We start from the raw sequence: 15030 nt of genomic DNA, 5'->3' as shown, positions 1-15030 counted from the left end.
GAGTAAATGAGGCAATAATTAGAAATTTATTCCTCATGATAGGCTTTATAGCAGATTCTACTGTAAAAGCTATGGTTACAAAGCAGACCTTAAATTCTCTTGTGAAAGTTATGTTAAATAACAGAATTGCTCTAGATTACGTACTGGCTAAACAGAGAAGTTGCTGGCACTTCTTGTGACCCATGGAGAAATAAATTGAGTATTATAGAGATTCAGTTGAGGGGATTAATGAATATGCTGTTTAGTTAAAGTGAGTATACTCTCCCAGCACTTTGGGAGGCCGAGACGGGCGGATCATGGCTAACACGGTGAAACCCCGTCTCTACTAAAAATACAAAAAACTAGCCGGGCGAGGTGGCGGGCGCCTGTAGTCCCAGCTACTCCGGAGGCTGAGGCAGGAGAATGGCGTAAACCCGGGAGGCGGAGCTTGCAGTGAGCTGAGATCCGGCCACTGCACTCCAGCCTGGGCGACAGAGCAAGACTCCGTCTCAAAAAAAAAAAAAAAAAAAAGTGAGTATACTCTTTATCTACCTCATTCTGTGATCTATTTGATTTTAGTTTGCTTTACGGGGGCCCTGGCTAAGGAGCATACCCCAAACTCTTGGTATTATCCTCCTGATAGTCATAATAGTAGTCTCCTTGGTATGCTGTATTATCTCTAAATGTTTGCATGCAGCCACCTCTAGAATGTCAAATGGTGTCTCTTCAACTAGAATGACAACAGCTGAAAGAAATTTGTTACTATGAGGGCACCATAACCTGTGAATAATATACTAAGACTGATAACCCAAAATGATGGTAATTGAGAGTGGTGTTAAGGCCCTACGTTTTGCTCACACACTCACCAAAGTAAGAACCTGAGCAGAAGGGGGAAATTTTAAACAAAATTATGGGAGGTCATAACTTTCAACTGAGCTCTTGCAGTAGGCCCCAACAGACCAGACCAAACCAAAATGGGGTCATTCATGCTAAATGTGACATAATCAAACTAAGACTTTAAGGAAACTGATAGATTCTAGAACATATCAGGTTTTGTTTTTCTCTTGTAAACAGGACACTGCAGGGTAAGGAGGTACCCACTACTCTTACCATTACAAAAAAATAACATGAAGTCTTTATTCCCACCTTATAAAACCCACTGTTCTGCTATTTCCCAGTGGGTTTTGGACCAAATAAGTACATTTACAATGGTAATGGTGACACCAGTGACTAAAGTTTTGGTCAATCTCTCAAAATTGAGAGGATGACCAAAAGGGGGAATTGTTAAATCATGTTTAGCCTAAAGCTGTCTTCTTATATATTTTAAGTTTGATCTAAAGGTTTCTCTGTACATAGTGAACTATAACCTAAATAGAAGTGTAAATAGACTGTAGCCTACTCTTGTGCCAATCACTGAGTTTTGGTCAGTCAGAAGGGGCCAACTGTTCAAACCGTGTTCAGATAAAGCAAACACCGAGCTATAACTAACCTGCTTGCTTCTGTACCTTACTTCTGTTTTCTGTTCATCACTTTCCTTTTTCTGCCCATAAATCTTTTTCCACCACATGGCTGCACTGGAGTCTCAGAGCCTACTGTGGCTCAGGAGGCTGCCCAATTCATGCATGGTTCTTGACTCAATTAAACCCTGTTAAATTTAATTTGGCTAAGGTTTTTCTTTTAACAATTTTATATTTCCAGAAGTAAGAATTGCTTTTACAGAGGAGAAAGACAATAATAGATAACTATAAAATGTATGTATATGAGTTCTCTACTGTTAAGACAATAAGGACCTCAAGTAAAAGGGTCACGTTTTATTTTTGTCTATTATTCAAGATAGAATACATGCTGTAACAAACAACCCCTAGATCACAATGGTTTAACAAAAGGGAGGTGTATTTCTTCTTAGGTCACAGATAAATAGGCTATTTTGTGGTCAGCTTTTCAAAGACGAATTCAGAATGAGAAGTCCCTTTTTTCAGTGGGTTAGCAACTTCTAGGGTCTTGGAGATGAGTCTTCTACAGCAAGTTTGAAGACAAAAATAGAATAACAGACACTGGATTATCCCTATCTATTCTAAAAATGTTTTCTTCTTCCCAAAAAGAAGAAACTGTTCCTTTCTCTCTTTCTTCTCTTTCTGGTATTTTCATTACATGTAAGTTACATCTTTTGTAATTGTCCCATAGTTCTTAGATTTCATATTTTACAGCTCAATTTTTCATTATTTTTTCTCCTTGCATTTCTATAATGAAAGTTTCCATTGACATACCCTCAAATTCACTTTCTTTTCTTTGTGCTCTACCAATAAGCCCATCAAAGACATTCTTCATTTTGCATCAGTGGTTTTGATTACTAGCATTTCCTTTGGTTGTTTCTTACAGTTTCCATCTCTCTTCTTACATTATGCATCTGTTCTTGCATGTTGTCCACTTTTTGTGAGTTACCTCGAGTTACTGGCGGCAAGTCTGCATGCATCTGCAGCAACTTCAATTCTTGCCTCCTCAGAAGAAACAATTTGACCGAGGGAAATAAAGCAGAAAAAGAAACCAAGGTAAGTTTCAGAGCAAGAGTGTAAGTTTATTTAAAAAGCTTTAGAATAGGAAAGAAAGGAAAGAACCCTTGGAAGAGACCCAAGTGGGCACCCGAAGGTCAAAGAGGGAAAAAACAGGGGGCCTTCAACCTTGATTCAGGGAGTTTATAGGCTTGCCTCTTTCCTATGATTCTTTCCTTAGGGTGGGCTTTCAACATGCATGGCGCCCTCCTTACCCTTTGGAATTGAGCATGTGCAGTGTGTTTAGGAAGTTATACAAATGCCCATCTGAGGTTTTCTTCCTTTTTCCAGTGGCGTGTACCTGGAAGATCATACTTCGCCATTTTTGTCCCTTAATGTACATACCCAGGAAGTTGCTTCTACCTGGGGCCTGCCTTTAATTAGTACTTTAATGTTAACAGGTGTGGACCATCAGGAAATGGCCTCTCCTTGGCGCTGGCTGCCAATTTATCACTTTTAGAGACGCAATCCGATAATTGCCAAACCATCACCAGACATTTCCAGTGGTTGGTGAGGGGAGAGCCCTCTCCTGCCCCACTCATGCCTAACTACGTGTAATGAAAGGAACTGAGGTAAATAGGTCTTTTGTGTGAAGTGTTAGATTTATCTATGTGTTAAGTTGTGTTAACTATTTCCAACAACTGTAGATGTCAGAGGCTAAAATTTTCTCTTATGTCTTTGTTTTCATCTCCTCTGTGGTATTTGGGTTTTCATAGAGATTTCTTAAATAGACTATAACCCTTAGAATTCTTTTCAGCTGTAATGCCCTTTTATTATACAGGACCCCTGTTGATGTGGTAGTATAGGGGCACAAGAGAAGCATTCTATTAATATATTCTTACTATTTAGGTCTCAGTGTTTTAGTGGGTCTGTGGGTCCCTGGGCTGTGACCTTAAGTGTTTCTGAACTTCTTTATATAATACAGGAACATTAGAGTGCACTGGATTTGTATATTTTCCTTCCCTTAAATAGCAGGCTAGAGGGAGTTAGAGTTGAGTATCTGTCTTCCCCCACATCAGTTAGACTCTGTTAATACCCGCATTGGATAGGCTCTGGTAAAAATAGTTTCCCTTTAGGGCAGTCCTTTGTGAATGAGAACAGACACTCTGGGTAGATTTCAAAATGGTTACTTTCCCCTTCCCCCTGAGGGATGCATAAGAAGATTTTTCTCTGATCTTCCCCCGTGAAACCTTGTCATAAAATTTAGTATGGAGGACCCCAAAGGCTGACTTCCTAGGAGTTTTTTATCTCTCAAATGTCCCCACTGAGTCTACAGCAATTATTCAATTACTCTACCAGTCTTCAGCTGTGGCTTTTGCTCCTGGTAAACTAGAATTAATCTGTATTTATCTTTCTCTCTAATTTTAAGAACTACAGCTTGCCGTGTGACCTCAATTTGCTAATGGATCTAAGGTGAGTTGATTTTCAGTCTATTTAGCTTTAAAAATGTGTTTCCTTTAAACATTTCCTGCTGAATAGCAAGCAATTTAAATATTAAATTAAAAACTTTTTGGGGATAAATTTTTAAAATTTTATTCATAATTAGTAAATTTTGTGAAAAGTAAAGAAAACAAATTAACTATACGGTAGTTTCTTGAGACAAAATAGTTCAAAATTCTTGTTTCAATTCGTGTATCCTAGTATCCCTCAAAGATAGGGTTAGTGCAGTTTTTGTCTGCACAATTCAGTGTGAACGAGAGACTAAATGTTCCATAATTATTCATCTATTATTTATTAGTGCACTGTTTTTTTTTTCCTCCCAGGAAAGGATATAGTTTTTTTAAATTCAAGAAACTGCAAATAGGAAACCAGAGGGAAAGCCTCAGGCTGGGACAAATCATGGCTACCCCTCCTGGACAGAACAGGGGGAGGAGGTGGCCTCTACACCCTTTATGGTCGATTCGGGCCCCCTTGCCCACTCTGCTGCAGCATGCTAGGGGCAAGGCCCCACCTTCCCTGGGACTGGGGTAGTCGGTCACACAGCCTGCCATACCCCAGCCCCTCTTCCCCACAAAGAGTATCTTGGGGGAGGAAATTGTGGGCAGAACAGGAGGCAATGAAGATGAACACTTGGCGCTGGTAGCAGCAGCAGTGACAGGTGTCGAAGAATGGAACATTGAACAAAAAACAACACGACTTTCCAGAGGTGGTTTGTGAACAGAGAAAAAATGGAACCAAAACCTTGGGGGGCAGGGAGGAGCAGGAGGATTTGGAGCTGGCAGGGTGAGCTCCTTGTTATTGGTGCCCCATCTGAGGAGGGGCAAATGGCCGAGTGGCGGAAGCAAAGTAGGGGTGGGGGAGCAGCCCCAGCCCACCTCAGGTAGCGGCTACAGGGCTCGTGGGCCTCACCTGGACAATAAGTGACTGCATCTCCATCACTGCAATATGTGCTGAGATCCCAGGCGGATGGCAAGGGGGCTGGGGCCACCCTGAAGAGGGAGTGGGGGGCTCACACCCCTCCTGCCTTCCTGTAGCCAAAGGGGGCTGTCCAACCTAGTGCAGGGACTAGGGAAGGTGGGGAAGGATAAAAGGTGTGAGCCCCACGTGGTGACAAAGACAGTTTGGCTGGGGGAATCCTGGGACCAGCAGTCCCCCTCCCTTGGCCACACCTGCTGCCAGGGCAGTGGAGTAGGGCGGGCCAGGATGAGATGGGGCTTGGGCCCCTTTTAAGGCCAGGGGAACCCTCCTAGGCCCCACTATGGGAAGCCAGAGGGAACAATGAAGGAGCAGAGAGGGCGCCCCCAAACCAAAACCCAGAGAGCCATGTCCCCACCACCAAGGGAGTGGGGACGCAGTAGGTGCAGAGTGTGGCTAAGTGGAACGTTAGCCTTGTCCAGGAGGGCACATGTGTGTGCCCGTGGGTGGGCGGGGGGAGCTGGGAACTGAGGCCAGGGGAAGACTGCTCCCTACTCAGCCCATGGGGGCCCTGTAGCGGCTGGTGTGCTGTGTACTGTGGTGGTGAAGTCACAGATGGAAGATAGGGGTGGTCGCCGGAGGCGGTAGTGATGGTGGGCCTGGGGAAGGGCCGGGGACGGTGGGAGCGGAGCAAAGTTGTCCAGTCCCAGAAGGAAGCTGCTCCTCCAGCAAGGAGCAGGCAACACGTACGCACGGTCACCGCCCCTCCTCTGAGAACTCCTGTGAGATGCCCTCCTCTTCCTCCTTCTCCAGTTTTTTGGATCTGCCCCTTGGTTTCCTTCTTGGAGTTGTGGTGGTTTTCTGGGTCTTGGCAGCGTACTTGTTTTTGCTTCCATCTGGTCGGCCCTGAGGTCTTTTAGGTTTTGGCACTTCGCTGGGCTCCTTCAGACTCTACCAGCGCTGTCATGGGACTCACGTGAGGCTGCTTGCTCGACCTGCCCCAGCCCCGCTTCTCAGTGCCATCCTTTTTCTGCTTGGAGGCCAAGGGCTGGCTGGACTTTGATATCGACTCGCTCACCTTCCCTTATCTAAAAAGTAGGTGGAAAAGTGATGGCTAGGATAGCCTTCTTGGAGCCGTGCCAGCGCCAGAAAGAGCCCTGGCTCGGGGTCCCAATTAGAGGAGATTAGTGCACTATTTTTTTAAAGCCACTTGACTACGTTATTATAGTACCCTAATCAAATTAATCTGACAATTTTTCACATAAGGCAACATCAACTGAAGTTTTTGCTCAAGTCATTTCTAGAAAAGATCTGCCTTGTTGGGTGCAGACAACTATTATGAAATTTAAAAATACCTATACAATTATTGACAGGTATTCAGCTGGAATGTGACGACTTAAAAAAAAGCTATTTTACTTGTACAACAATTTAGGATTCAGATAAATGAAATAATGTATTTTTTTCTACACATTTTGAACTCCCAGTCCCCAACAAAAATTGATTGAGGTATTTTGATTAATTATAAACATAAAAATTTTAGAAAATATCTTTTAAAATTAGCATGCAATAATTTAAAAGACTTTCTTAAGGAGTCAGAACTTACATTTTTAAATATGACATGTCATGTGTATTTCCTATTCTTGGTTATATAAAGTAGCACAGTAATATCATTAAATAAAGTAAGCTTAATAGATATTTTTGCTGATTGAATTAGCTTGGATACATACATAATGCATGTTTTCACTGGAAACTCAATTTAATTGTCTTTTATTGAAATGTTTATAAGAGATAGAATATACGTAGAATATTACTTGGTGCATTAATATGCTGGATAATTTTAGTTTAGTTTAGTTCTTGAAATATTTATTGCAAAATTGATACAACTAAATCCCCTGACCATTGAGTTGAATTATATTAATATAAAGTAGAACTCTTGCAATAAATTAAGAATCTATAATTCTGGTGAAAATCAAACTAGTTTCTTGTTTAAAAAAAAGGAAATGTTAGTCAAAGATGTAGAGTTCGATTGAATTAAATAAACAGTGACTGTGATTTCACTTGGATATAATCTCCCTGAGGAATTGTAGAAAATTTTACAATTGCTTTAGGATTCAGATATCCTAACCTGTGAAACATGAAGATAATATATACCTTTCCTGTATAGGCTTTTCAACCATTTTGAAAACATGGAACTTAAAGTATTGCTTTTAGCTGTAAACCTGCCTGCTTTGAAACCTTAATTCATATTTTGAATTTCAGTTATTCCCAATATACTGGCATGGTGGCTTTATTTTACTTGTTAATCCTGAAGAGAACAGAGAAGAAATTAAATGTGTATTTTGGAACCATAGATATTATTTTAAAATTATTAAAGTTAAGAATTACTATGCCCATTCTCCTAAACTGCATACATCTTGTTTTTCTGCCTCTCTTTAAGCTTGATTACATCTCTGCACAATTAAAGAAATGAGCTTTTAATTGGACTTCCTTAATTGGAAATTTGTTGGTTGCAGAACACAACCGCTCATTTGTTCCTTGAGACAGTTAGGTCTGATCTACGTTAATACAGTATGAAAGAATGAAGAGGATTTGAGTGGTCTCTGCAAAAAAGAATGTGATCCCTAGTGCAAGTTTCTAAATTTCAAATGATTCGTTGATTAGTCATGTCTAAACCTGTCATTTTATAGTTGCCTTCTTTGCGTCTGGTAGTATTTGGAAAACATCTATAAATATAATTAATTTGAACTACCTTTATAAAAATGATGGTACTATGATTTATTAAAATTGGAAATATGCTCATTTATAAAAATTCAAATATTCAAAAATTAAAGAAAAAGTCTAATAATTTTTCAAATTAAATTCATAGTACCTGTGCTCTTTTTAAACTACCAAGTAATAAAATTACATTTATGTTTAGGTAACCAATAAAATAAACTGAAAGGAAACATGGAATAGTAGAACTTAAGGTAAATGTTTATTTTTTAAATATTAATGAAAAAACTTAAAGATAGATTTTCAAAATTATTAAGAATTTGGAGCCATTTTGTTTTAATACATGTTTATGTTTCAAATCTAGATCATACATTTTGGCAGCTTTCTGTAACATTTGAGAAAATTAGCATTCAACCCCTTACTTATTCCAACTTTCCCATTACTATCTCTAGTTTTTATTCACTTATAATATTTTTTGCTATGGTCAACTTCTATATCATTTATTTACTCTTCTCTAACTCTAATATTAAAATAGCATAAATTGTCTAAATTAAAATTAATTTATTTCTCATCACCATTTTTGTTCTGTTTACCTAATTCCTAATTTATTTATTTTAAATTATATAGCCAATTAGTTGGATCTTATCAAGTTTTTTTTATTTGTGAGTTTGATATATAAAAAGAACGCTGTATTATCTGGCAATTACATGCCTTAAAATATTTTCTATTTTTTTATCACTTGAAGAAAAACTGCTGGATGTAACATTTTTGAAACATAATCTTTTTCTCAAACTGGGGTACCTTGCTGCATAATTTTGAGTTGAATGTTGGTCTGTAGAAGGCTGAGGTCAACATGCTTCTCACCACTACCACAAAACTTACATTTCCACTACTGATGTCTATTTGAATAGTTTTAACATGCTAGATGTTCAGTAGTTTACCACTACATGCCTTGGAATTTAACATTTCATTTCACTTTTTCTAGAGAAGGCGTTTCCTTTTGGTACACATATTAAAATATTTACTGAAGATTTAGTACCTTTTACATTTAAATACTTTTGTGTTTAATTTGTCTCTCGTATTTATCATTCCTACATTTCCTGATTATTCTTCAGGTTTGATCTTTTCCAGTTATTTTGGTAATAACGTTTATATGGTTTGGCTGTGTCCCCTCCCAAATCTCATCTTAAATTGTAGTTCCCATAATCCACACATGTCATGGGAGGAAGCCAGTGGGAGGTAATTGAATCATGGGGGTGGTTTTTCACATGCTATTCTCATGATAGTGAGTAAGTTCTCATGAGATCTGATGGTTTTATAATGGCTTCACCCTTTGCTGGCTTCTCATTCTTCTCTTTCCTGCTGCCATGTGAAGAAGGATGTGCTTACTTCCCTTTCCACCATAATTGTTAAGTTTCCTGAGGCCTCCCCAGCCCTGCTGAACTGTGAGTCAATTAAACCTCAATTAAACCTCTATCCTTTTTAAAATACCCAGTTTCAGGTATGTCTTTATTAGCAGCATGAGGATGGATTAATATAAACCTCAATTCTGCTAATTATTTTCTTGTTTATGTTTTCAGTCATGCCTATTCCATTTTTATTGCTTCTAACATGTCTTATCTCTGAAGAATTTTTTTTTATTCATTGGTTTCCTAGAGCTCTAACAGCTCAAAATTTATTTTCTTCTCCCTACTGATGTTTTTATTTTGTACTTTAAAGAGTTTAAACTGAACATTAAATGGTTTTGTGTTGTTTTCTAGGATAGAAAATCTTGTCACTAATTTATTTAAGATAATTAAAAGTTATTTGTTGGACTGCCTTATTTGTTATGTTATAGTTCCTCTTTTGGTGTACATTCTTTGTGTGTATGTGTGTGTGTGTGTGTGTGTTTGTGTGTGTGTGTATGTGTGTGTGTGTGTATGTTTTACGTATAATTCCTGCTGCTTTCATTATTCCAACTTGAAGAGCCACGGCCACTAACTAAATTTTTTTGTGCATCTTGTCCTGGAATAATAATTTCTTATAGAGTTTGGCCTTTGGAAAATATTATGGGCCTTATACAAATGTTGCAGGGAGTGTTACTAACAGACAAACATCTGTGTATGGAGAAGAGTATAGAGTACTACATTTCCAGTACACTATAAAGTTGTAAATCCATGAACTGATTTTTAAAACTATTTAAATATCCTTACACAAATACCATTAAAACAAAATACAGTAAGTATTGCTAGACATTTAAATGTAGATTATAAACTTAGTCAATTTTTTTTTATCTGTGCAATCACAAGTTTAATATGTCAAAGACTCTCAATTATTTCCAATACCTTAATCATACACAAATTGTTCCCATGATAATAAAGTTATTACAACAAATATAATTAAAATAATCTTAAAATAGGAATGTTTAAAATGGCATTTTAGCAATATTTTTAAAGCTATGATTCATCTAAAGTTATGGGCCTCATACCCTTTTGAGATATAAAAACACATCTCTGCAGTTAAAGCAGGATCCTATCTCAAGATGTAACCATTTGTCTTTCAGGGAGACTCAAGGTGTAGCCATTTGGTTTTTGAGGAGATATAGGGTTTTATTATTCTTTTAGAAGAGGTCAATTAACTAAACAAATAGCTTTCTCAGTTTTCCAGTGAATTTCGTAGTTTTGCTGTATAAATTATGTAGGATTTTATACATAACACACACATATAAAATTTAAAGACTTTTTCTATTTCTTTAATAGCTCTATATATCTCTATATCTACCTACAGTTGCAGAAATATTGGCAGATCATAAAGAAAAAGAGCACTGTGTGAAACCAGCCATAGAGGCTAATTCTGGTCAAGACACAGGATCTAATTTTATCTTTGAAAAACACTGAAACCTGAACCAACATTCACTGGCTGAGCCTCTTCTTGAGTCAAAGCTCATTACTACATCAATTGGACTTTGCAAATCCATGCGTGATTTTAGATTTTGGTGTTCCCCCCATTCACATGGCTGTCAACTTTTGATCTGGGAATATCTTTCTCCTTTTAAAAGTTATCTCCTTGTACCTAATTAGCAATTTATTTTAAAATGTTAGGTTATCTAGAGATTTCTGCTTTAAGAAAATTATGTATCTATGTATTCAGTTCCTGTCTCTGGAGTTTTAGCAACTCATTGCTGTATTTTCATTTAAGTCATTGTGTGTGGTGAACATGAACACCAGTGCTGATTATTACTCCTCATTTTTTATGGTGTCATAATATTCCAGAATTAGGTGGCTTTCCTACAGTTCCTTATAGCCACTATCCCTTACTTAAAGGAGACAAAAATATATGTAGCAATGCTTAATTAAAAAAAGAAGAAATTCCAATTAGGTTGCCATTGTATTTTACTGTATTGTACTGTTATGGTATCCTTTTATACTTACAATTCACTTTTGTACATTTTGAATTAACGTTTCATTTGCAAGTATCATTATGTACCCAAGGCTTTTCACAGATGAAACATGTTCCAAATAATTGTAATTATTGTCCTCTTTTTGATGTTTAATGTTTCACATTTTGGCCAGTGGGAGCTCTTTTATAGGGCACACCTTTGATCTTTTAAAAGTACTGTAGATCTATTTTAAAGGCATCTTTATTTTCTGGCAATAGGGTCTTCCAATCCATTATTCGTATGTTCCTGCCTCAAGACCTTAAATCAGTGACTCCTCTCAATGTACAAATTTCGAATTGAAAAAGTCTTTCAGAAATGTAGCAATTGAGATTATATTCAGGTGCTGGTGACAAGGCTTGGGAATGACATTTATTTAAACAAGTTATGGGTTTATTACCTTATGCTCAGGAAGCATTTCAGAAGTCAGCAGTCCAATATTATATGTCATGTTAAATGGTGTTGTCTTCTTGTAACTTTCAGGAAACTATCCATGAGCAAAATATGCCTAAGTATCATTTAAAATACATTTAGTAATTATAACAACCATTTAATAGTCTTTAAAATTCTATATAGTTCTTTTCATTCTAAAATATTCCTTAGACAGTGTGAATACAAGTATGCTAGCTGAGCAGCTTTTAATTCTGATTAAATGATAATTTAGCATTTACATTATTGTAAGAAATTTTTCTAGTACTATAAGAGTGGGCATACCCTTATGTACATTTCTTCATTACTTATCCCATTTCTATTAAATTATTTATCTCCTCTATTCCTTCCTATAGTTTTTATATTGCATTCATTTTAATTGTTGCTGCCATTTTCACTTTATTTAGTTAACAAGTAAAATTCTGTGAAAATCAGTTAATGTAATTCATCACATCAACAACAGGCCAAAAAAGAAAAAAAAAAAGTTTGATCATATAAATAGATACATGATATGGTTAGACTTTGTCTCCACCCAAATCTCCTCTTGAATTCCCACGTGCTCTGGGAGGGACGTGGTGGTAGGTAATTGAATCATGGGGGCAGGTCTTTCCCATGCTGTTCTTGTGATAGTGAATAAATCTCATGAGATCTGATGGTTTTATAAAGAGTAGTTCCCCTGCACAAGCTCTCTCTTTGCTGCCATCTATGTAAGATGTGACTTGCTCCTCCTTGCCTTCCACCATGATTTGGAGGCCTCCCCAGCCATGTGGAACTGTAAGTCCATTAAACCTCTTTCTTTTGTAAATTGCCCAGTTTTGGGTATGTCTTTATTAGCAGTGTGAAAATGAACTAATACAGTAAATTGGTACCAGTAGAGTGGGATGCTGCTGAAAAGATACCCAAAAATGTGGAAGCAACTTTGGAACTGGGTAACATGCAGAGGTCAGAACACTTTGGAGGGCTCAGAAGAAGATAGGAAAATGCGGGAAAGTTTGGAACTCCCCAGAGACTTGTTGAATGGCTTTGACCAAAATGCTGATAATGAAATGGACAATGAAATCCAGGCTGAGGTGGTTTCAGATGAAGATGAGGAACTTGTTGGAAACTGGAGTAAAGGTGACTCTTGTTATGTTTTAGCAAAGAGACTGGTGGCATTTTGCCCCTGCCCTAGAGATTTGTGGGACTTTGAACTTGAGAGAGATGATTTAGAGTATCTGGTGGAATAAATGTCTAAGTAGCAAAGCATTCAAAAGGTGACTTGGGTGCTGTTAAAGGCACTCAGTTTTAAAAGGGAAATAGAGCATAACAGTTCAGAAAATGTGTGGTCAGACAATGCAATAGAAAAGAAAATCCCATTTTCAGAGCAGAAATTCAAGACTGGTGCTGATATTTGCATCAGTTATGAGAAGCTGAATGTTAATCACCAAGACAATGGGGAAAACGTCACCAGGGCATGTCAGAGATCTTTGTGGCAGCCCCTCCCATCACAGGCCTGGAGACCTAGGATGAAAAAATGGTGTTGTGGGCCAGGCCCAGGGTCCCTGTGCTGTGTGCAGTCTAGGGACTTGGTGCCCTGTGTCCCAGGTGCTCCAGCCATGACTGCAAGGGGCCAAGGTACAGCTTGGGCTGCAGTTTCAGAGGGTGCCATAAAGAAGGGAATCAAAGAAGATAAAAGCAAAAAAACCTACCCAAAGGACAGCTGCTACAAAGATTGAAGGAACATCAGCCCACACAGATGAAAAAGAACCAGTGTAAGAATTCTGGCAATGCAAAAAGATAGAGTGTCTTTTTGTCTCAAAATGCTTGCACTAGTTCTCCTGCAGTGGTTCTTAACCAGGCTGAACTGGCTGAAATGACAGAAATAGAATTCAGAATATGGATGGAAAGAAAGATCTTTGAGATTCAGGAGAAATGGAAACCCAATCTGAGGATTCTAAGTAATACAATAAAAATGATATAAGGAACAAAAGGTGAGTGGCCATTTGAACCAAACTGTACTGATACAGCTGAAAATCTCACTTAAACATTTCAGAATATAATTGCTAGTATGAAAAGCAGAATTGACCAAGGTGATGAAAGAATCTCTGAGCTTGAAGACCAGTTGTTCAAAATAACTCAGTAAGACAAAAACAAACAAAACAAAACAACTAAAAGAAGAATGAACAAAACTTCTGAGAAATATAGGATTATGTAAAGGGAACAAATCTATGATTCATTGGCATCCCTGAAAGAGAGGAAGAGAAAGCAAGCAACTTGGAAAAATATTTCTGGGTATCATCCATGAAAATTTCTCCAAACCCATTAGACAGGCAAACATTCAAATTCTGGAAATATAGAGAATCCCTGTAAGATACTACACAAGATGATCATCAGTTTCTCCAAGGTCAAAATGAAAGAAAACATGCTAAAGGCAGCTAGAAAGAAGGGGCAGGTCGATTACAAAGGGAACCACATTGGGCTAACAGCAGACCTTTCAGCAGAAACACTACAAGTCAGCAGAGACTGGGAGCCTATATTTAGCATTCTTAAGGGAAAGAAATTCCAACTAAGAAATTCATACTCAGCCAAACTAAGCTTCATAAGCAAAGGATAAATGACATTCTTTGCAGACAACCAAATGCTAAGGGAATTCATTACCACCAGACCTCCTTGAAGGCAGGTCCTTACTCCTGAAGGGAGTGCTAAATATGGAAAAGAATGACCATTACTGGCCATTACAAAAACACACTTAAGTACATAGATCATTGACACTACAAAGTAGCCACACAAACAAGGTTACATGATAACTGACTAACAACATGATGACATGTTCAAATATGCACATATCAATATTCACCTTGAATGTAAATGGGCTAAATGCCCCAATTAAAAGGCTCAGAGTGACAAGCTGGATAAAGAACCAAGAGAGGAAGTCACATTATCTCCACTTGCAGATATGATTCTATACCTAGAAAACTCATAATCTCTGGCCAAAGGCTTCTAGATCTGACAAACAACTTCAGCAAAGTTTAGGATACAAAATCTATATACAAAAATTAGTAGCATTTCTATACACCAAGAATATCTAAGCTTTGAAAACTATCCCATTCACAATAGCCACAAAAAGAATAAAATACCTAGGAGTATAGCTAACAGGGAAGTTAAAGCTCTCTAGAATGAGAATTACAAAACATCAAAGAAATCTGAGATAACACAAACAAATGGAAAAATATTCCATGCTCCTGGATAGGGAGAATCAATATTATTAAAATTAACATACTGCCCAAAGCAATTTACAGATTCAGTGCCATTTCTATGAAACTACAAATAACATTCTTCCCAGAATTCAAAAAAAAGTATTTTAAAATTGTCTGTGGAACCAAAAATAGCCAAAGCCATCCTAAGCAAAAAGAACAAAGCTGGAGCCATCACATTACCTGACTTCAAATTATACTAAAAAGCTACAGTAACCAAAACAGCATGTCACTGGTATAAAAAGAGCTACACAGACCAATGGAACAGAATAGGGAGCCCAGAAATAAGGCTTCACACCAACAACTATCTGATCTTGGCAAAAATAAACAAAAACAAGCCAATGGGGAAAGGATTCCC

General features: G+C 37.7%; 1 pseudogene across 1 annotated transcript; it reads right to left on the bottom strand.

Moving 5' to 3' along the window:
* Positions 1-4764: 4764 nt before the first annotated feature.
* On the bottom strand, positions 4765-10551 carry LOC105506875 (annotated as a pseudogene). The gene is made up of 3 exons (XR_001001003.1): positions 10485-10551; positions 5771-5966; positions 4765-5702 (listed from the first exon to the last, which is right to left on the bottom strand). The product of XR_001001003.1 is annotated as an uncharacterized LOC105506875 (transcript).
* Positions 10552-15030: the final 4479 nt, after the last annotated feature.

The sequence above is a fragment of the Colobus angolensis genome, unplaced genomic scaffold (genome assembly GCF_000951035.1).
Source record: "Colobus angolensis palliatus isolate OR3802 unplaced genomic scaffold, Cang.pa_1.0 Scaffold140, whole genome shotgun sequence".
Classification (NCBI taxonomy): domain Eukaryota; kingdom Metazoa; phylum Chordata; class Mammalia; order Primates; family Cercopithecidae; genus Colobus; species Colobus angolensis.
This window is presented reverse-complemented; position numbering and strand designations above follow the sequence as displayed.